This window comes from Ambystoma mexicanum, chromosome 1p, assembly GCF_040938575.1.
Source record: "Ambystoma mexicanum isolate Mex_15411 chromosome 1p, UKY_AmexF1_1, whole genome shotgun sequence".
NCBI lineage: Eukaryota > Metazoa > Chordata > Amphibia > Caudata > Ambystomatidae > Ambystoma > Ambystoma mexicanum.
This window is the reverse complement of record NC_090921.1, coordinates 29,532,045-29,556,241: the sequence shown is the minus strand read 5'-3', so window position 1 is coordinate 29,556,241 and position 24,197 is coordinate 29,532,045. Positions and strand designations below refer to the sequence as shown.

Below are 24,197 nucleotides of genomic sequence, written 5' to 3'. Positions count from 1 at the left end.
CATCCTATTTACTATGCCCCTGGGTAAATGATGCAGGCCGGGGCTGTGTGCAGGGCCTGGAGGAGTCTCGAGAGGCCCATGTTGTGCAGGGGAAGGAGTGTGTGGTCTGGGAGATTGTGGGGGCTTTCCTGCTGTGGGGGCGAGAATGTGCTGTGCTGGAGACCACGGGGGGCGGAGTGCAGGGATGGGCGAGGGGTGAGATACTGATGGGGACTGGCTTACCTGCCTGCTCCAGCAGGGGAAAGGTTTAGTGACATCAAAAGGTCTTGGACCTGCCAAGATCACAGGAAATGACAGCGCGAGGGGGGCGGGCGCTCGGGGGCGTCGACTTCCGGCTTCCTGTCTGCAAGAGCAGCGACAGCACAGGGCGAGAGGAAAGAGCAGAGAGGCCCAGGCCAGCAGAGAGTGGACGGCGGCGGTGCGGGGTTACTGCCGGCCTCCCACGCTGACCCTCGCACCCAAAGATCCGGACATTACTCTTACTTTCAACGATGGACTCTCACCTTAAATGCAGGTTACCATCAATACTGCGCATGCGCATCGAAAGAGCTCTCACGCAGGGTGGCTGATTCCCTGGCGAGGTCAATGTGGTGCGCATGCGCGCACAGTGCGTGTCCGCGCGTGAAACGTGAGTCCTCGGTGAAGTGGAGACGCTAGTCCCAGGAGCATGCGCAGAACAGCCGGCGAGCCCACGCAATGGACGGAGACACTAACGCAAGAGCATGGCAGCCGGCGAGCCCACGCAATGGAGACGTCATCGCCAGAGCATGCACAGAACAGCCGGCGAGCCCGCGCAATGGAGACGAAGTCCCAAGAGCATGCGCAGAACAGCCGGCGAGCCCGCGCAATGGAGACGAAGTCCCAGGAGCATGCGCAGAACAGCCGGCGAGCCCGCGCAATGAAGACGTGGACGCTGGAGCATGCGCACAACAGCCGGCGAGCCCGCGCAATCGAGACTTGGGACGCCGGATCATGCGCAGAACAGCCGGCGAGCCCGCACAATGGAGACGCTAGTCGCCGGATCATGCGCAGAGGTGGCGCGCGGAACGCAGTGTTGCCAGGTCCTTATAATATTTGGAGGTCGCTTGTCGCGGTTTTCGTCCGCTTGTTGGACCGTCTGTGCGCGTGTAATTGGGCTTGTTTATATTGCTGTTAAGCCCATTACACGTGGCACAGAGCGTCCTGCACTGGGCTGCTGGCAGCACTTGTGTCTTGCTCTCGGGTGCGCCCTGTATCTTGCATCTGCTTAGGTGTTTGGCACTGATGGGATCGTTACTTGCCCACCAGGTGGCCCATCAATGCCAAATGCCTAAACATATGCAAAAAAAGCGCACTTTAAAAGTGTTGTCATGCAGGCAGACACACTGACATGTAAAGAAGGGGATTGGTTTAGTTTAGCAAGTGTCACTCTATAGCAATATTACCCTGGTGATATCCCCAGTGCTGACGCATTATCCACTAACATCCTTTATTTATTTATTTTTTAAAAACTTTTTTTGCAAGACTGGGTTAGAGGATTATTGGAATCTATATACAACATTTTCTCAGAAAGATGTATTCAGGAAGGCCATGTTTCTTTTCAGCTTCAATTGGCCATGTTACAATATTATATAGCGCCTTGGATTAAGGCGCTATATAAAGCAATAAATACAAATATTTCAGGGCCGTATTATTTTGCAATCTGGGACTTTAGTCACCATGCAATAAAATATTGTTGTTCTAACACAGTATGTCAGTGTTCTGTCTATGTATGTTTTTCTTGTTGTGTTATGTTTCTTACTTTTGAGACCTTTCCACAACTTTTTAGGTGCACGCTTGTTTTTTCCGCTTATTTGGATGGGAGTCAGCTTGTTTTGGGCTTGTTTTTGAAGGGCATTCAGCTTATTTTTTCCTTCCGACCTGGCAACACTGCCGCGGACGTCTTGCTGGGTTTCTGTAGGGAACTAGGAGGGCCCCAGCCGCGTAGCAGCGGCCCACGAGCAACGGGTAAATAAAGAACTGACAACGCGCTACATTTCCAACTCTGGCTCCCCCCACGAGCTTCCATTGTGTTCTAATGACTGCATCTCACCGCTGTGCACTTGCACGATCTGAACCTATCTTCCCTGTCTCCCCTCCTTGCAGGGTGGCGCCTCAAGGCACTTGGAAAAACTGCAGGATCGTCCTCAGACCTATTTGCTGTTATCTTCACCATTAATTGTATTATATGCACTTGTTCCATGCACCCACTTTGCCCATGCAGACTTGCATCAGAAATTCAAGGGCTCTGAATGTTGTGTTTTCCCCTTGTTCCCTCTTTCCTTGAGCGCATTGAATCATTTGCCTTGTGTTTAGGCGCTTTACAAATAAACATTACCATACCACCCCATGGGGAAAATACAAACAAGTGTGGGTTTGGACCAGTGGTGGGAGGTGGGTGTGGACAGTGGATGGGTACCCAAGTCACAAAGGATGGTCTTCATGGAATCTGGAGTCCTCCTGCACTCGTTCTGCGAGATCATCTAAAGTATGCGAATGGGGCGCATTACCTGAATGAGATGTCTCTACAATAATCACAATACATATCCCAGGATGAGTTCCGATTACGGCACTGGGAACTGTGATGATAGTGTACTTCTCTCGGATTACTTCATGATAACTTCAGGATGGATGGGGGATTGTGGTGAAGGTGTGCAGAGTGTGAGTGTTGGTTGGAGCAAACAGCGAGAGAGAGCTAGAGAGAAGCTGTTGGGGCTCATATATGGAAAACCATGATGAATACACTTATAAACCCACTTGACTGTGCATGGTCACTACAATAGTGCCGGCAAGAGAGTCCTGCCAGTACTGAATCAGCAGTATCCATGGTGTGCGGCTGACAAAGAGACACAGTACAGCTAAATGAACAGATCTGACACAGTGATCAGAGAGAAGGCAGCGCATGAGCAACGGCGGCACAAACCTGCAGAAGTTCAGAGGAGGGAACATGTTTGAGAAACAGCCCTCGAAGATAACTATTTATTTATATAGCGCACCTGGCCCAAAGGCATCTGGATATTTATTTGATATGTATCCTCCATTTATTTCAGCGCACAAAACCCTGAGGCATGATACATATAATGAAGCAATACGAAAAAACATGTGGGTTACAGACAGAGTTGGTGTATGAATGCAGCCTGGCAAAGGCTCGCCTTGTGGTAGGGGGGCTACATTAAGAATGCAGTCAGGTATAAGCAGAAACTAGTAGTTACTGACAAGATAGGTTTCAAGTGCAGTGCATAGCCTGCCAGGTCACAATTTGGTAGTTGCTGACAAGATAGGTTTCAAGTGCAGAGCATTGCCTGCCAAGTCACAATTTCGTAGTTGCAGTTGCAAACAAGGTACGGTTTAAATACAGCATACCGGCTGCCATGTCAATGCCGGTAGTTGAGTAGGTCCATGGCTTTTCCAGCGAATAGTATTCTCCAGATCCATAGTTGGATTAAAAAAAAGTAATAACTGCAGTACAAGGGTGCAAAACGTAAAACGCTTTGAGGAGCATAAAGAGAATTCTCATATGTACACGCAGGGAATGCTATGCCTCAATAAATGAGGCGCTACATCTGGTGTGCATGTGCAGGTTGTCTAATTAGGTGGTAAAGTGAGGGTAGGATTGACACCTTAACAAGGCACCACTCAGGAAGCATATGGCGGATTCTGGCGTCAATAAGGGGTCCCTCTGACCAGTCAATTCTGAGCCTTGTTATGGAGATGGTGTGGGTCAGGTTCATCAAGTCCAAAATGTATAGTGGAGAGGCCCAGCAGGTGTCATCAGGGTCTTTGGAGTCCAGTTGGCCCATCAAGGTTACTTTTAGTAATATCTGTAGTCACTTGAAGTACCATAAAAATTCTGGGGCCCCTGAACGGCCTGTCGGCTGAAGTCCTGAAGGGTGACATTAAGCTGTGGGCAGATGTATTATGTCCCGTATTAAAAAAAGGTATGTGCCACTAAAACCATTCCAGACTCTTGGAGAAAATGAATAATCGTCCTAGTTTTCAAAGCCGGGGATCGTCTGGCACCGGTCCTTGCTTGACATTAAGTGAAAAGTATTTGCATTGTATATTTTGGAGCACTTACAGAGCTGGGTCATTGGCAATAACATACTGCACCCCTTTCAGACAGGGTTTCGCCCCAGTTCAAGTACTACCCACAATTAATCATATCACGAGCAAGACAGTCTTCCTCAGCCTCAGCTTATATTGCGTCCATCGATTTTAGGTCAGCATTCAACCAAGTTGACCGAAATATACTGTGGAGGAAAATGCGACAGTGGGGATGCCCAAGTTGGCTTTTGGAGAGGATAGCTCTGCATAGCAACACTTCTGCTCAGATCCGTCTTGGCGATCATGGCCAACTGTCAGATGTGTTTAGCATGGGGGTAGGCCAGGGCTGTATGTTGCCCCAGTGCTCTTTAACATCTACGTAGCCGACCTACTGAACAGGTTGAGGTTAAGAGCAGGTTGCCTTCCGAGGATTGGCAATGTGCTCATTGGCGGGATGCTCTACGCTGACGTTGTGGCTATATTTGACCGTTTGCTAACAGGGATACAAAGTATGCTGCATGAGCTGGGAAGGTATGCAATCGACCTCACCAAAACCAAGGTAATGTTAGTTTCCCCAAAAAGAATTCACAGGACAAATCTGGTGACTTTGGAGGGAGTATTATTTGGGTCTTGCAATGTCAGCAGCTTGTGGTTACGGGCCATAATAGAGTTCAAAGTAAGAAGGGCCGGACAGATCACATACATGGATAGATAGTGTATGTTGGAACATGCTGGGTTCTCATTAAAAGGATCACTGTTACTATACAAACAATGGCCTCACTCAGTTTGCCTGGAAGCTTTGAATGGATGTGATATATTCTACGCAAAAGTTCTGGTTGACCCAAATAAGACCATTGATATTATTCTTGTCTATTGTCCGCCCACTCAGATGCCTGACTTTCCGGTACAACTTGGTGACATACTGTCTCACCGCCTTAACCCCTCTTCAAAGGTTGTACTCTTGGGAGACTTTAATCTTGAACTTTGCTATAAAACTGATGCCTTGGCATCCATCACTAAAGTGACCATATCTAACTTGGGCTTTTCGCATAATGTTTGAGCCACAACCAATGTCAAGGGTGGGATTCACGACTGGGTGACCAGTCTAAATGTCATTAATATTTTAGATGTGATTCCATGTCCCTGGTCAGACCATATTCTAATAAGCTTTAGCCGTGACTGATCATGTGCTGGCTTTCTGCCACTGTGCTCCCTTTTGAAGCCCCCCCCCCTGTCGATCTACCTAATCTAGACTCTCCGATAAGATAGCTGACGCCTATAAAAGCATGCTTGGAAATGCAAATAATTCAATGGCCCTCAAAAAAACACGATACATGCTAAAAGGAGAGGCTAAAAGCTGGTAAAAGCTCTTTTCCCCCACTTAGCAAGCCTCGTCCACCAGGTGCCTTCCTGGTTGCCACTCTTTTCCCCACTTAGCAAGCCCCACCCACCTGCTGCCTTCCTGGTTGCCGCTCTTTTTCCCTACTTAAGGAGCCCTCCAGCCTCTTTTCCTTTGCAGATGGGTAGCAGGTGCAAATAGATGTAGGTCACCTGGCCTAAGCCCTGCCCACCTGGCGCCTTCCAGGTTGCTGCTCTTTTCCCCACTTAGCAAGCCCCGCCCTCCTGGTTGCCGCTCTTTTTCCTTACTTAAGGAGCCCTCCAGCCTCTTTTCCTTTGCATATGGGGAGCAGGTGCAAGTGGATCTAGGTTACCTGGCCTAAGCCCCGCCCACCTGGTGACTTCCAGTTTGCCACTCTTTTCCCCACTTAGCAATCACGGCCCACCTGGTGCCTTCCTTGTTGCTGCTCTTTTTTCCCTACTTAAGGAGCCCTCCAGTCCCTTTTCCTTTGCAGATGGGGAGCGGGTGCAAGTGGATCTAGGTCACCTGGCCTAAGCCCCGCCCACTGTGCAAAATCCAGGTTGCCGCTCTTTTCCCCATTTAGCAAGCCCCGCCCACCTGGTGCCTTCCTGGTTGCTGCTCTTTTTCCCTACTTAAGGAGCCCTCCAGTCCCTTTTCCTTTGCAGATGGGGAGCGGGTGCAAGTGGATCTAGGTCACCTGGCCTAAGCCCCGCCCACCATGCAAAATCCAGGTTGCCGCTCTTTTCCCCACTTAGCAAGCCCCGCCCACCTGGTGCCTTCCTGGTTGCTGCTCTTTTTCCCTACTTAAGGAGCCCTCCAGTACCTTTTCCTTTGCAGATGAGGAGCGGGTGCAAGTGGATGTAGGTCACCTGGCCTAAGCCTCGCCCACTGTGCGAAATCCAGGTAGCCGCTCTTTTCCCCACTTAGCAAGCCCCGCCCACCTGGTGCCTTCCTGGTTGCTGCTCTTTTTCCCTACTTAAAGAGCCCTCCAGCCTCTTTTCCTTTGCAGATGCGGAGTGGGTGCAGGTGGATCTAGGTCACCTGGCCTAAGCACCACACACCTTCTTAGCCCTGCCTCTTCTTTCCTGCTCTTAACTCTTAGATCAAGGGTGACACTTCCCCCGGGCGTCCGAAGCGAAGGGCTGTCGAAGAAAAGGGCAATTCCTGTTTGGACCTGTTCAGACAAGGAGGACCCAGGGCCAGACCCCCTGCTCAGACAGCAGGTAAGCATGCACCAACATGTGTTTACCCTTTGTGTCCCCACCGGCCATCACCACCCCCCTCTGGTCCCCCTGTGATGTTCCCATGTGCCCTCCTCCCTTCTCGCACACAGGTGTTGCCTGTTTTGCTTGATTCTTCTACCCTGCTCCCCCTCAAACCCCCACCAGCCTACTTCTGCAGGATTCTGTCCTGATACATTCTGGTTTCACCATCACTGTGAATCTTACCTTCAGAAACAACTGCATTAATTGGCTGAAATCCTCTGATCTTAACCCCAGTTTCCCATCCTCCCTAATGGTGTCACCTTGCTCTATCTCAGCCATCCTCACGGGGGCTCAAACCCTTCATATGCATAGTATCATTCCCCTTAAGGGTTAACATATGTATGTAGCTGCAATGTATATAATATCTGTAATGTATATAATTTTAACCGTACCGTCATTCTATATCTGAAATGTATCTATATTGTGTAACACATGGTTGTATAATCTATCTATTTTGTAACTAAGCTGTGAATTTCCATTGCAACTATGTGCCCTGATACCCTCGCTTCTGGAGCGCAAAACAAATGAATAAACAAACAAACCAACCGTCTTGTGGCCTATGCTGGATTTTCTGGACTTCATTGATTCACGGTGCGTCACCCTTTCTCAACTCTCATGCTGGACTTCCTTTGTATCTTGTACTCATGGTGGCCCTGAATCATGCTGTTCCCATCTTCATCTTGTATCCTGGCTTGCAACACTGTGTTACTACTGACGTTTGCAATTGTATTTGCTCTCCCCTCTTGCTTCTCCACTCTTTTTGACTGCTTACTCTCTGTTCTCTCCTCCTCTCCCCTTTCCTATCTCCTCCCCTCCTCCCCTTACTTTCTTCTATTCACGTACTCTATCAGAATTGTCGCTGGAATGATTCCTCTCCCCTCTCCTTACTTGTCCCCCCCTCCTCCCCAGCACTATCTGAAATGTCGTCAGGCCTAGTACGATAGTCGCCTGTCTGTTTCCATTGCCTTCCCACTCTCCCCCTCCCTTCCTTATCTATGTCTTAGCTCTTGCACTATCTGAAATGTTGTCAGACCGAGTATGATAGTTAATTTAACATCCTTACTGTTCATGGCTTGTAAGAATGTCATTGGGCCTCATTACGACCCAGGCGGTAAGTTACCGCCTGGGTCGTACCTTTACCACCATGGCGTAAACTACGTTTACGCCATGGTGGTTGGCGGACTTACCGCCCCATTCCGAGGTTGGCGGGGCGGTAAGTCCCCATTAACCCATTTACCCTTCCCCACTCCCATTATGCCCTATGGGGCAAAAATGTAAATTACGGTGGCGTAATTAACAACAAGGTCCCTTAGCGCCATGGATTTTAACACCTGCTAAAAGCAGGTGTTAAATCCTCCATGGCGCTAAGGGACCTCGGAATCAGGCGGTAAGGGTCGGTGCTGTTTACGCCGCCGTAAACCCCTTACCGCCTGGGTCGTAATGAGGCCCATTGTATTTTCCCTTGTTCCCTCCGTTGCCGTGAAGCGCTTTGAAACACATTGTGTATAGGCACTATATAAATAAACTATCATATCATCATATACCGATGAATCCCGAAAGCTAAAAGTCACCAAGCGCAAATCTTTTGATTGCTGGAAAACTGCAACCTGGAAATACACTGTAGCAGCCCAGGAGACAGAGAGGCCATCTCTAACGCGAAAACAGCTGTCTGTGACCAGAGGATCAAGAGTGCTGATTTTGACACTTAAGAACTTTTCAAGATCCTAAAGGACCAGTGCCCCTCCATAGCACTGGACAACAAAGACAAAAACTGGCGCACGTCTATTCAGGGCTCCATGAATACCAGAATCAAGAAGCTCGAGGATGACACTCGTGCTAAACGGGAAACTCGCTACGGGACTACCCATCCTGAGACTCCCTCTGATGTTAACATGAATATCCCTCCTTTTGAGTTTATGTCAGTCAGGGAAAGTGATATGCTCACTTTGTTGTGCCAGTTTAGACCCATTTTCTGTAAAGGGGATGTATTCCCATCTAAGGTTGTGAACGCTCGTGCTGGTCAGTTGACCCCTGTCATTACAAAACTGGTAAACACATTGTTCAGGGAATGTCTTGTCCCTACCAGCATTAAGCAGAAATGGATCTCACCTCTATTAAAGAAACCATCCCTTGACCCTAGTGTGCCCTCCAATTACAGGCCTATTTCTAACGCATCATTTTTACTTGAGATTCGAGACTGGGCTGCCTATCTGCAAGCACAAGACTTTTTGGAGAAACATCAGATCGTGGGTCAGAGGCAGTCAGGTTTTCACAGGGCTCACAGCACGGAATCTGCCTTGTTCGATCTTAAGGCCAAATAGTGGCAGGAGGAGACATGACACTCCTTATGCTTATCAACCTTTTTGGCAGCCTTGGTGGATCATACTATGTTGGTCTCCAGGCTCACTCACTCCGTCCAATTCGTACCTTCGGCTGGAAGATGGGTGGAATCCTTCCTAATGGGTCGTACGGCCTGGATAATCACAAGGCTGGTGACTTTGTGGAGTCCCACATGGCATGTGCTTGTCCCCTGCTCTCTTCAACGTGTTTAGCATCCCTCTATTTGAAATAATTGATACCAAAGGGGTGCTATACACATACTGTGCTGACAATACTCAGTGTCTCATCCCACCCTCAGGAGACTACATCAGGGACACTGAGGCTAACAACACGGTCTACTCCCTTATACAAACCTAGATGATGGACAACGGCCTAGCGCTTAGTGACGCAAACATTGAGATGATGATCTTGGGCACAGTCCGACGATTAAGGAAACTAAGCCTGGAGTTTCATATAGCCGGCTTGTTATCACCACTCTTTCTATATTTAAGACGCTGGACATGGTGATCGACCAGGAACTTTCATACACTTCTTACTACCTAAAACTTCTTGCATAGCTGAGGCCTTTTTTGTCCTGCCAAAACTGTGCTACTATTGACTGGGCGATTATTGGAGCCAAGCTGGATATTGGTTCTGGCCTGAAACAAGATGCAACCAAGGGAGGAATTATGCCCCCCACAGATCATCCAGAACAATGCTGTTTGAGTTGCAGAAGGCCTGAATAGGAAGGATCACATCTAAGAGGCCAGCAGAGCATTGCACTGGCTCCCTATAGCCAGCAGAGTCTATTTCCTCCTCCTCTGCATCAGGCACACATTCCTGTAGGGAACTAGCCCAGGCTATCACTCCCGTAGTCTCTCTTGGCTTCTGACACAAAGGACTTGGAGGTCACATAATTTGGGCCTCCTGCAAGCCCCCCGGGCCAAGCTTGTTGCTTTGAGTCTGGGTTTGTTCACCTATGCTGCCCCCAAGAGTTTGAATGTATTCTCTCCTAACCCCCCAACCTGAGACTGTTTCAAAGTTCAAACAAGGACTGAAAACATCTAGCTCTGGATAGGGTGCTATATCCCTAATGTTTCTGTTCTTTTTTTGTGTATGTCATGTTTGCGCTATTATGCCTACGGGCCGGTGCTTAGGTGCTCTATAAATGAATATAAATAAATACATGTAAAAGATGGAAGAAGCCTTTTGAGCACTAATCCACCTCAGTGTGTGGAGCGATCTATGAGGTGGAAAGAAAAAAGTCCCATTTGGTGCATTGTCTAGGCAGAGTGGAACAGGATACATGTGATGCTCTTCCTGGTTTTAAGAGGAATAAGATTAATACATGAATGAAAGCGAAAATTGTATTAATAAGATGATGAGATGAAGATTGGTTTAATTTAAGAGCCTCATTACGACCCAGGCGGTAAGTTACTTCCGTGGAGCCCTCCGTGCCTACTGTGAACTTGCTAACCGCCTTGTATCCTACCTTTGATCTCTCCCTCCTTCCCGCCTGTTGCCTCGTTTGTTTGTTCTTTTCCCTCTACTCACGGTGCTCGGCGCCGCCTGGTTCCGTGCCATAGCCTCTTGTCAGACTTTCCTAGCTCCCGTTCCTGTCGCTAACTTGAGCCCTTCCATTTTTGCACTTGTGTCACTCTGGTGTAGCATCTTTCTTTGCGCAGCCTTTCCTTTCGTATTTCTTTTTATTTGTTGGCGCCGGTATTCCATTACTTCAACCGGCGCTGCCTTGCCTTTCACTTGCAGAGTCCCTGTTGCTCTGACTACACCCTTGGAGCCTTTTTCTCTTGCATTATTGCACTATATCTGTATTCCTTTCCGTTCCCTTTCAGTCCGCCTTTCACGGTCAGCTCTGGATTATTCTTTTCATCCTAACCCATTTCTTTTCCTTCTTCTGTTTTTTTTTCACGTGGTGGTGCATTTTCTTCTTATTATCTTTTGCTCTTTTCCAGCATTCTATTTGGAGAACTTCTAGTGTTCTCTCCTATTTTATGCTCCATAAAGTTGGCACAGCTCTTTGATCCACTGAGCTGTACTGGATAGTTGTGGAATCAGACATCTATACAACAGACTTTCCTTTTTGTTGTGGAGCAAACATTGCCTTCATTGACTATTGAGAGGAACCGACTGTCCCCCTTCTGAACCCATTCGGAAACAGGGTTTTTTCTGCATTCGTGCTTTTTCCCTGGAATTAGGACTTGCCCCCTGGGGATCACCGAGGTCAGGGTTACATCTCTGCCAAGGTGGCCTCCGGAGGGGCCAGACCCTACCTACACGATAAGAAGGTCCGAACTCCAAAGGACAGAATTCCCTCAAGGAGAAGGGATCAGAAGAAGACGGAGGCCAATCCTAAAGAATCCTTCCCTGAAGAATCAGGTGAGGAGTTGGGGAGGAAGCCTCGGTTCTTGACAGTGAGTCGGAAAGACTGATACCAGACTTGCTTGTGTTAAAACCAAGGTTGCAGGCGGCAACAATGTATGAAGAAATCTTAAGAGAACAGTGGGTGAAATGTATGTGACGAGAGACACAAATATGATTGAAAACCAGAGCAGTGACTGAACTCTGGAGGCCAAGGAAGATACCTTAGACAGAGTGGTCCGGCACCACGTGGGTGCTCCTCCGAAGGTCTCTGTTAGGTATCCAACTGGTTGACAATTGTGAAAAGGGAATTCTGAGATCAAAGTGGTCCTGCAATGGGTCAAGCTAAACCCTGTGCACAATCGAAAATCTTCCATAGTTTAATGCAAACTGAAATTGGTCTGAGGGAGACTAATTGTGTAAGAGGAAGGATCTGAGCCCGGCTGATGGGGATCCGTGGTGAACCGTGAGTCACCCGAGAGAGAATTTTCTCTGAACATTGTAAAAAGGGGGACCCGAGCCCAGAAAAAGGGATTCCACAGTAAAAATCGTGATATAAAAAGGATCTGAGTGTGGCTGAGGGGGATCAGGGTGAATCACCTGAATTGAGTACTTATAAAAAGAAAGGACCCTGTGGTTTGTTTTGCTACATCAGGCTCTCTGAATCAAGAGACTTTGATAAGGGCACAGAAGGCCCTAATGCTGGTAACGGAACTGTATCCCTGTGCCGGAGAAACCAGAGGGTGTGCTTTGCTCACGTTAACTGCCTTGTCCCGTGCTGAAACTGCAGGGAAGGGAGGCTGTTAGGCAAGATTTTGAGTAGTACCCTTTGGGTGCACTACAACCAACTTGATCTCCTGGCAATAGGAACCTGTCTGCACTATACACGTTGGTAGCGTGATTGAGCAGCCAGGCTTATCTCAAGAGGGTTGACTGTGAGCAGTAGGGGAGTTACACAGAGATTCACAGTGACAAGTATTCAAATAAGCTCTTACACATAATATTTCCTGATTAAACCCTTCTTGTAGGAAAGTAAAAGTCTTGCCCAATGTTTTAGAAGTCTTTGTAGAAAAGGGTAGAATCAATGTAGGGCCACAAGCTGGTAAGGCTTGTGAAGTAAAGAAGCTGTAGCAACTCTACAGAAGCAACCAAGACAAGACTCAACTGAGATCGAGTGAGGTTGCATAAGAGGTAAGTTCACTTAGACTGTACAGTATCTTTGGTTAGAAGAAATGGTTCCAGCTGGCTTCTGTTCCTGTGTGGCTCTGCAGATCCTGTTGTTCTTGTGCCTCAGTCATGGGAACAAGAGGGAGGACTTCTGGGGACTCCTGCAACACAGTGTTACGTCAGTGACAGAAAAGGACAAACTTCTATTCAGCGGCACTTCGCGGTTTCAGCTCCTCGCGTCTCAGCAAATAGCACTACCGCAGACTCTCGGATACCACTTTAGACTTTCCTCACATCTGGGGTCCAGCACTCTGTTGAGGTGGCTCAGGCTTGGTCAGTCCTGCTTACTAGGAGTCTGGAGGATCTTCCAGCAGCTCAGGTCCGACTTAAAAGTGATGCACTCCAATCTGGTGTTCCTCTCCCTGGCACTTTGGTTCCTGCAGCAGCAAGGAAGTACAGCCAGCTCCGCGAGGACGTCCAGACGAGTTCACTTTGGAGTTGATTGGTCCCACCATCTCAAGGGGAGAGGTGGTCCTTGGAGGGCTTCCTAGACAAAACGAATTTGGAGCTTCAGCACAGCAGCAGGGCTTCACCGGGGAAACCAACGGTCCAGGAGTTGCAGCAGGTGTCCCTTCGAAGTTCTTCTTCGGATTCCTTCGTCCAGTGGTCGACTCTGCCTTCCAAGCCAAAAAGCCTTGTCTTTTAAGCAGGTTTCTCCCATTGATTCCAGCCTAGCTGTCAATCACAAAGCAGGGTGGCTGTCCTTGCCGGACAGTCAGCTGGCCAATCACCTTTAGGTGCATTCCTGTAACCAAGGGGATTAAGCACAGGGAGTTTCGGGCACCTCCCTCACTTTCTGCCCCTGCCAGACATACTGGAGCCAGATGCGGGCTTCACTTGTGAATCCTGCCAAAGACAAAATGAACATAGGGACCAAACCTGGTTTGGCGCGCAGAGTAAATCTCAAGAAGGACCTTTCCAGTAAGAAATGTTGAAAAAAGACCAAGGCCATTTTGACAAAATGGACACCCATGGGCGCTTTACCGCAGCTGCGAACGCAGCCCGCGGTAGAAACTCCCTATGGTATTTAAAAGTAAGCCACTGCCACCAGCCATTAATTGTAGAAAGGGTAACATAATATTGTTACATGAGAAACTAGACAAAGGGATACTAAGTAACCCCTCCAGCACCCTATGGTAAAATAGTGTGATCTGGGTCTAGAAAGTTACAAAATGTAAGTAAAGTCGATTTCGCTTCACTGCTCTTGGAAACAGTAGTTTCACCAAGAGAAGGTATTTACACCTTTGGGAAATCTAAGAGACTTCCCTGTGCCACTGCACTGAAGGTGCTGTGTGTCACAATGTAAAGATGATGCCTATGGAGTTTGTCAGACTCTACAACCACAAAGAAACAAAGAGAACACTTAGGGCCCAATTCATAGAATCAGCACAGAAGTAGCAAAAGCGCAGCACACTGAGAAGCAGCAATTGCGCGGCACTTTTATTCATGGAATTTCCGAGGCATCAGTAGCCGTGGCGCAATGAATATAAAGCAGCGCCAGTAACACCCCCAAAATGCCCCTGTGCGCAGGACAAAGCCAGTGAAATGGCTACTACGGCGCAAGGCCCCGCGCCATATGTGGGACAGCACACAACCCCCCATCATAATTGCATAAAAAATCAGAGCGTACCCCGCTCGCATCAGCCAAATCACATGGGAAGGCCTGCACGTACCCCACCCGCACACCAGCATAAACAGGTACTCCGCTCGCACCAGCCAAATCGCGTGGGAAGGCCCACGCATACCCCGTCCGCACCCCAGTGTAATCGCGTACCCCGCTCGCACCATCCAGATTGTGTGCAGCCATCAGACGCGTACACACCACACAGGCAGCCCACACCACATGGGCCCCCCAACACCTGTCACCATACCCCGCAGACAGCCCACACCACATGGGCCCTCCAACACCTGTCACCATACCCCGCAGGCAGCCCACACCACATGGGCCCCCCCAACACCCGTCATTATACCCAGCAGGCATCCCACACCACATGGGCCCCCCGACACCCGTCACCATACCCCGCAGGCAGCCCACACCACATTGGCCCCCCCAACACTCGTCACCATACCCCGCAGGCAGCCCACACCACATGGGCCCCCCAACACGTGTCACCATACCCCGGAGGCAGCCCACACCACATGGGCCCCCCCAACACCCGTCACCATACCACGCAGTCAGCCCACTCCACATGGGCCCTCCCATCACCATACCCCGCGGGCAGCCCACACCACATGGGCCCCCAACACCCGTCACCATACCCCGCAGGCAGCCCACACCACATGGGGCCTCCCAACTCCCGCCACCATACCACACGGGCAGCCCACACCACATGAGCCCCCCCAACCCCTGTCACCATACCCCGCAGGCAGCCCGTACCACGTGGGCCCCCCCAACACCCGTCACATTGCCTGCAGGCAGCCCACACCACATGGACCCCCCACAACACCCGTCACCCTGCAGGCAGTCCACACCACATGGGCCCCCCACAACACCCGTCACCCTGCAGGCAGCCCACACCACATGGGCCCCCCACAACACCCGTCACCATACCCCGCAGGTTGCCCACACCACATAGGGGCCCCCCTAACACCCATCACCATACCCTGCAGGCAGCCCACACCACATGGCCCCCCCAACACCCGTCACCATAGCCCGCAGGCAGTGCCCGACTCATGTCCCCCCAGCACCAGTGACAGCAACCTGCAGGCAGGACCCGACTCATGTCCCCCCACCACCACCAGTGACGACAACCTGCAGGCAGGCCCTCACTCATGGGACACTCCACACCCCAAAACACATTGGACCAACATACAATCATTCAGCAGATGCCAACAAAAAGTACCACCACACACTATTTATTATGATTTATTTATTTATTCACATTTGTAAAGCGCACGGCAGCCCGAGTGCATCCTGGCGCTTGTTACAGACATAGCTTAGTTACATATCAGAGACATACACAGAGAATTACAAGCAAGTAATAATGTACATAGAATTTACAGTGACAGTTCGCGATAATTACATTTTAGAGGGCAAGGAACGAAGTCTTGAGTTTTGTTCGAAATGCGGGGAGTGAGTTTTCTGTTCTGATGTCTGAAGGTAGTGCATTCCAAGTTTTGGCAGCAATATACGAGAAGCCTAGGCCACCGGCTTTGGCTCTATTGATACGTGGGATGTGTAGTTGGTTCGTGTATTGTGTTTTAGTGGGACACGTGGAGGAGGTTTTGGTGATTGTTTCAGATAGATATGAAGGTGCGGATAGAGTGAGGCATTTATGTGTGAGGGTGAGAATTTTGAGAGTGAAACGCTCCTTTACCGGGAGCCAATGTGCTGATTGTCTGGCCTAGGAGATATGCTCCCTTTTTGAGATGCTTAGGGCAGCCCGCAGCGCATTGTTCTGCGTGACTTGTAGCCTGTTTAGATTTTTTGCGGATGTGCCTGCCAGCAGGGCATTGCAGAAGTCTAGTTTGGCTCCAATGGTTGCTCTAGCTATTGAAAGACAGTTCGGTTTGGATAGGTATGGTTTAATGGCGTTTAAGAGTTTGGTGGTATGCGCAGATGAGGATCTGATTGCAATGACCTGTCTAGTCATGGATAGGGTGGCGTCTAGGTAGACCCCCCAAGGTTTTGACTGCTGTGGACACGGGAATAATGTAGTTGTCAATGGTAAAGCTGGCGTACAGTTTATCAAGTTTGACTAGGGTGTTCTTTTGACCTAGTATCATTATTGCTGTCTTATCCCCATTGAGGCAGAGGCTATTTACCGCCATCCAGGCCTGTATGGTGGAATAAATTGTATTAAGTGCCTCAGCGTCTGTGTGGTATGAGCCAGAGAGAGGTAGGAGTACCTGAGTATCGTCAGCGTAGTTTGTATACGCGATGTCATGTGAGTCAAGCTTGTCGAAGAGAGGCTTTGTGAACAAATTGTATAATGTGGGTGCAGTGCAAGATCCGTGAGGGACTCTGCAGTGGATGGACATGGGTGTGGCATTTGCTATGTCCGAGAACACTTTCATTGCTCTTCCTTCGAGGAAAGAGGTGACCCAGAGAGCTGCTACACTGCACACCCCGGGTGCACCTCAACGCCCATCCATTGGTCATGCCCCCCAGCACATGCCCCATGGCATGTGAATCCTGATATCACACACATTAACAAAATTGGTGAACAGCAGGGACACGCAAATGAGTCAAGGAAGAGTGAAACATGCAATAAACCATTGAGACCAGACACCACTTAGATTCCAATGGCCAAAAATATATTGCAAAACATGTATCTAAGTCACACACCGTGGAAATATCAAATAAAACATGCATGAACCAAATAAAAAACAAAAGAAAGTGAAAATGAAAACCAATGGGATGTAAAAAATGAAAATGTGAAACATTTGGTCCATCTCCATCAATGTATGGCCCAAAAAAACACAAATCATAACAAAACCATTCCTTCATGGTGAAAACAAGTTGTTCCAATGAAAATCCAACTATTTACAATGATCCAGGGTCCATGGTCCCAAAACATGTATGAACATCCTAAAAGTACAACCCAGAAACAACTATATACAAGACGTGGAGCAAAGTCCAGGAACTCCAAAAAAAAAGTGAAAAAACATATGAAACCTACTCTTAAAGAACTATATACAAAGGCAGCGGGCTACTCCATCTCCTCACCATTCTCTCTTAGTCTCTGCCAGGGCATCATCGAACACTGCGTCCACTTCCACTATGCAGGCCTCGGCTTCCCCCGCGAGGGGTTGCAGGGATTCCTCCATGCTCCCCTAGAACTCCCTTCGAGTCTCCTCGAGGACCTCCACCCACCTCTCTGCACGACGCAGTGAATTCTCCGCCCTGGCCAAGGTGAGTTGCACTTCCTGTGCCCGCTGCCGCTCTGCCCCGATTAGCTGGCCCTAACGCTCTAACACGGAAGACATCCTTGTCATAAGGTCCACGTTTTCGCCTCCTGCCTAATGGCAATACCTGCAGCTCTGATGATGAACGCCCTGAGTCCTGTTGCCTCCTACTCTGAGTCTGCTTCTGCCAAAATGCCCGGTGCTTGCGCCACACGAACAGCCTCTGAGATGATAACACCACCCGGGGCAGTCGTGCACGTGCCCTGCTGCTTGGTGCCTGCACTTCCTCCATTGCCATAGCTCCTGTTGCTGCGGTGACCACCTCTGTTGATCCTCCTTCGACTCACGACTGTGGAAGGGAAGTGATCTCCACCAGACTGGCCGCCGGGGTTGGGACAGGTACACAGGGGGCCCTGGTGGTATCTGGGCCGGAAGACGGCAGGCAGGACGACTGGCGCACAGAGAAGGAAGAGGAGGAGGGGGTTGCAGCAGTGGCCAGCACACGTAGCAAATTCGTGACCAGGAACTGTGCTAGACAGTTAATGAGGTGACAGACCTCATCGTGATGATGTTCAAGCCCCCGATTGGAAGCCTGCACATCATCACGAATGGTGCTTGTACGCCTCGCAATACCGGCTAGCGACGGTTCCACCCTGTCACGAATTGCTTCATGCACAGGTAGTGGAAGATTGGTTTCCGTGGATACATTCGCCACCTGCGAATGGGTCCGGCCTGAGGCATGCTTGCAGGTGCATACTGGTGCAGTCGCATTCCAGGGACAAGATCAGTCACAAGCCCCTCCACGGTGACCTGCACTGCCACCGGCCCCTGACCGTGGACTTCACCAGTCACACCTACCTCATCACCCCCGCGGGGCCCCATGTGCTGGGCTGATGTGGCCTCCTCCACCACCACCAACCTGGATGACTCCCCACTGTCTTCCGCATCGGATTGCCCCTGTGTGGGCTCACCTGTCCCTCCCACTGCTGAGGAGGCCACGACCAACTTCACCCTCTTGGGCCTCCCCTTAGCAGCTGCGGCCGTTGTCGCGGACGCTGCACCAGTCTCCTCGCTGCCGGAAGATGATGGTCCCTGGGAGGATGACTGGGCCCTGCGTCTGTGCCTGGTGGAGGCATCCCTGCTGCGGTGCTCCACAGCGCCTTCTCCAACCTCTTCTCCCATCATCCCTGTAGATAGGGAAACATAGAACACAAACATCAGACTACTGAACATATGTGTGTTTGTCACAATGCAAATGTACATCAGTGGCACTGTCAAAGGTCACAACCATCATCACCTTCCGCTACACACAGGGAAGTGCCATTCACACACATGTCTGTCATTCACAACACACATTTACATCCTTGGACAAGGCACTGACACAAGATCATAATTGTGTATTCAGCTCACACACATCATGGGACATACACATCTCATTCACACACATCACTTGACAGTCATGAGGCAGGCCATGGAGCTATCACGTCACAGTGCACTCGAGGGCAAATTGGCAGCGTGAGGCAATCGCAAAACAAGAACTCAAGTAACATACATCCCGGAGTGTTGGGCAGTCGCACACTCACTACTCAGACACACGCACATGTGCATCATGCATGCCCATGATGGTGACATAAGCACCCATGTGTCACACCTCTCGCATGCCCCAGTCCAGACACAGGTATGCAAACATGTGCGTGTCGTTACATGCTGGTGCGCATCCCGCATTGCAACACAGACACCATTGATGTGGGACACGCTTGAACGGACTCACATGCCGCACTGTCAGGGACATGCACACAGACATCTGTACGGGAGGCATGCCAGACATAAGGCCAAGGTGCACACGCCAGCCACAGGTCAACATGCACATTCACTATGGTGGACAAGAACACATGAACACTTACCAGTCGACTACAGACGGAGCACCAACTCCAAAACCTGGGCGTTGGGCAGAAGCGCTCCAGGACCCTCATCTCGTTGGTGGTCAACTGGCCCTGGTGCCTCGCTCGATCATCACTAGCCTTGATGAGGCGCCGGGCCTTATTGTGGGTCCTGGACTTGAAGTCTTACCATCGCTTGTGGACATGTTGGTAGTCGCAGGGTGCCACTCCCTCCGCATAGATGGCACCCACAAAGTCCACCCAGATCTTCTTCTGTCCTTCATTGCTGACTTGCGATGGGCCATGGAAGAGGGCATCATGATGCCCCAAGACTAGCTCCACCAGGATGCCAACTTCCCTGGCTGAGAAGCTGACAGCCCTCTGCCTCACTGCCAGGGGTTGCCACTTGCCTCAGATGGTGTGGTGTCAGACATGGCCCCCGAGACAGGTGTGGCCGGGCAAGGGGGTCCTGGGGCTGGGCTGTGGAGCAGTGGTATGGCAGTCGGGAGTCTTCAGGATCAACAGAGGTGGTCACAATGACAGGATCACTGGCAATGGCTTCAGAGCAGGCACCAAAATGCAGGGCACGTGGGCAGCAGGCACACAGAGTGGGCTGGCAGCAGCAGATGGCTCGTAGGAGGCAGTTCGGGGCAGTTGGAGGCAGGTAAATTGGCTGGCAGGAGTGTGGGTCTTCCATGTTTCACGCGTGGCCAGCCGGAAACAGAGTGACTCTGCACATGCAGAAACAGCGCGTTTGCGTGGAATCTGAGGAAAGGCCCTAAGCGCGTAAGTTACGTGACACGCGATGTACATTAGGCATTGCCGTTTAGTATGGGATAAAGGTGTGTGTAGGACAACAGTGCAATGTACGTGCTTTTTGTGGGGACGGTGTTAGGGAGAATTCTCAAAATGTGCTAATTTCCCTTTGAGACCCCCAGCAACTTTGCTGGATTTCTAGGATTTGATGTTTTACCTGCAAAGAGTGTGAGCCTTTTTTCCCACTCTTTCATGTATTTTTGATGTGTGTTTTACATTTGTGCTCTTTGGTTATGGAGTTTTAACACAACTCCATAGGCATCATCTTTTCTATGTGTCACGCAGCACCTTCAGCACAGTGGCACATGGTTGTCTTTCAGACTTCCCAGGGTTTAAATACCTTCTCTGGGACTGACTACCGTCTCCTAGAGCCTGTAAAGTTAAATTGACTTTACTAGTCTCTTTAAATGTACTGACCCAGCACACACTATCTTCCTTCAGAGTGCTGGAGAGGTTGCCTAGCTTCCCCTGAGTCAAAACACTAATGTAACAGAAAATGTTAACCTTTACTACTTTAAATGGCTGGTGGTAGTGGTTTAGATCAACTACCATTATTTTTCCTGACCGCTAACAACGGTAGCTAAAAATCGGGTCAGCCATGTTTTTCAATATGGTGCCCCAGACCTATCTGTAAAAACAGACTGTGGTCATCTTTTTTCGCCATTTCTTTTAGGAAAGGTCCTTCTTGTGTTTGTCTCTGCGTGCCAAACCAGTTTTGGTCTTTTTGTTTGTTGGCCTTTGGCGGCCTTCAGTGCTGAAGCCCTCCTCTGGCGGATGAGTGTCTGGAGTAGACAGGATGTGAGGGAGGTGCCCGAAACTCCCTGTGCTTAGTCTCCTAGGAGACCTGAATGCACTCTGGCGTGATTGGCCGGCTGGCTATCCGGCAAGGACAGCCACCCTGCTGTGTGAGTGACAGCCAGACTGGAATGAATGGGGGAAAACTGTTTAAAAGCAGGTCTCTGGGACTTGGAAAGCAGAGTCGACCACTGGAACAAAAGAACCGAAGAGGAGAGAAAGGAGGAGGACTGCTGCAACTCCTGGATGACCGGTGAAGCCCTGCTGCAGGTCCGAATTGCCTGAAACTCTGACGACAGAGAAGCCCTTCAAGGTTATCTTCTTCCCTTGAGTTTGGTGGGAACAACCAACTCGCAAGCCACCTGGACACCGTCCCCATCTGGTTGAATTTTCCTCAGAGTGCTGTTGAAAACCGGATAGCCAGAGGGAAGGAAACCAGCTCGTGAACTTTAAGGCACTCACACCTTAAACCAACGTCTTGCTACAGCTTTTGGCCTCATCCCTGGGCAGTGCAGGAACCTCCCAACATCCTCCTTCTTGTCCCCAAGACTGAAGCTCAGGAACAGCGAGATCTGCTCGAACTGCCAGGAACAACTGCCTCAGTGACAGCTTTCTTCATTGACAAGGTACTGTGCAAACGCGGTTTGGAAATATTTTCGGCCACCGAGAAAGTGTGTGAAACTTTCCTCATCTTCGAAGGCTTGTCCTTCCCTAAACATTCGTCAAACTTTTCGCCTAGCCAAATCCTTTAAAAATCTGTGGCAAAGACTTAACCGTTACTTACCAGGAACTGTGCTATCCTATACAAAAGACTCTGAACCATTGACTTTGGCCCAGGCCTATTGAGAAGAATTGCTGGTTGTATTTAACTGAAACCCTTTGCCCTGCCTATGAATGTATTTGGGCTGTCTATTCTTATAACCTTGTCTTTTCCCTCCTTTATTAAGTATCTGAAGTGCCATTTTGCTCCCTCTTCATTTTGGAGCTAAACTTGTTCATTTACTTACCGATTGGGTTTTTGTGGTGTATTAGTGTGTGATATTGAGCTGCTTATACTAGAGTAATGTTTTCTAACTGACTGAGTAAATAAATGTATATTCTTTTACCAAGAAACCTTGAGTAAGTGTTGCAGGAGAGTGGGCCACAACCAGGCACCAGTGGAGGACGTGGTGTGGTGGGCCATGAGAACCCACTGGTGCTGCAATCCATCCTGGGGAAGCCTATGGCTCTGGTGGTGAGTCGGACAATGAATCGGAACTGTCGCAGGTGAGTGATTCAACTGTGGGTGCTGGCCTATCACAAGCATCTGTGGTGGGGAAGAACCCTCACAAGGCCAGTCAGCACATCGGTCTGTGGTGGTTACGGCTGCAGGGCCACGCTCCACAGTATTGCCTTCTGTTCCTGGGACAGCTGTTCAAGGGAGGGATGCAGTCCTGCAGCCACAGACTGTGCCAGCACATCAAGGGTCAGGTTTCCTTGGGCCCAGCAGGCGTGGTGCACACCAACGTGGTGGCCGTGTGCCAACAGGCCAAGATGTGTGGGAGCAGTCCATGTATTCTGTTGCACAACAGCAAGGGGCTGCTTATGAGATGTTGGCTTAGGGCATGAATAGGGTGGCCAATTCCATTCTCGCCCAGAAAGACAGGTGCAGCTCTGGCAGCAGGCAGTGCGGAGCACATGCCACTCATACATGCTCCAGATGCAGGCCAGCAACAGGTGCAGACGGGCAGAAATGCGGTCCCTGCGCGCAGCCATGGCTGCAGAGGGTCGGGCCCACAAGGCTGCCCTGAGGGCAGAGGTTGGGTCACTGCAGCATACACTGACTGCACTAGAGGCAGCACGCAGTAGATGCTCAGAAGTGCTAATGCAACAGTTAACACACACCATATCAGAGGAACTGCTTACAACCCGTGAGGTGTTGCAAGCAAAACTTTGTGCATCCCGTAAGGTGTTGCATGCAGACATCCGTGCCATCATGTTGCAGATGTGCACCTCACAGTCCCGCATGGCTGCTGCCACGGAGGACCAGGCCAGGGCTGCACGTGATCAGCCTCCCATACCAGTGACTCCTTCTATTGCTACACCAGAGGTTGCTGACGGCAGTGCCAGCTCTCCCAATCTATGATGGCTGTGCGGACCATGAGACCCATGGAGTTTTTCTTCTCATAAGCATCAACACATGTGGGTGTTGAGGTGCACCCTGCCCCTCCACCTTCTTGAGTGGTCCCCTTCTGCCCGGTCCAGCATGGCATTTTTGATTTTTCTTTCTTTTTTTTTGTCTATTGTGCATTTATGTAACAGTGTGTTGCTTTGTGTGGCATCCGAGAGCATCCACTGTAGGTTCCAGCTGGGCCTGTACAGGCTTGTCTCGTGTTTGTACCCATCTTGTTTGTGCCTTAGGGACCAGACACATATGCGACTCCTGCTTCCCCTTTCCATGGGCTTGCAAGGATTGCAGAGTGTGAAAAGAACTTACACATTGGCCTTGAGGTTCTGTTTCATCTGTGGGCAGTCTCAGGTCCAACCTGTGTATACACCCCTAGTGGGATTCCTGATTGTTTGTCCAGTGCATCTTTGGCATCCATTTTTGTTTTGACGTTCAGATAGGACCTTTTGTTCATGTTCCATCTTCATGTATTTGCTTGCCCATCTCCATTGTTGTTACCTTTCCAGCTGTATGTGCTTCCATCCCACCTTTATTTGGCAGGACGTCACTACTGATGGAAGGGTGCCATGGGCTAGTTAGGGCACATTGATTCACTTATGGTATTCTGATTGGTGACTGTCAGACATATTCACTGTTGTGTCCTGTGTTTCTGGTATGTCATACTGGCCAATTGATGTTCCTGTGTACATTATTGTTTTGATGTGTGTGAGTTGGTTCTTTGAGTGGTGGGACGGTTTGTCATTGACCACTTTGTGACAGTGATGTTATGCGTTGGGCATTTATGTGTCACTGTTGACATTGCATGCCATGGCATGGCATGCCGACCAGGTGTCATGGAGCTTGGGGGGCTCTAGGCGACTTATCGTCATTTGGATGTGTATTCGTGCATGGGGGTGGTGGCATACTGCATCTTCCATGTGTGCCTTTTGTGCACAAAAGATTGTGTTTGTTTTAGTTGTAAGGGAGGCACACAATGTAGCACTTCCAGGGACAGTTTCTCAGGGTGGAAAGGTTGTGACAGATGATTGTCCCTTGTTAGGGAGAATTCTCTGTTTAGGCTGAATTTCCTAACCTAGTGA

At 49.8% G+C, this 24,197-nt stretch overlaps 1 protein-coding gene across 2 annotated transcripts in view; it reads right to left on the bottom strand.

Annotated features, from left to right (window-relative positions):
• Positions 1–631, bottom strand: part of LOC138565076 (zinc finger protein 182-like) — a 148,382-nt gene extending 147,751 nt beyond the window's left edge. The window contains exon 1 of one of the 2 annotated variants that reach the window (XM_069642954.1): positions 504–631. The gene's annotated coding sequence lies outside the window, so the exon portion shown is untranslated. The other variant, XM_069642953.1, reaches the window with a different exon arrangement.
• Positions 632–24,197: the final 23,566 nt, after the last annotated feature.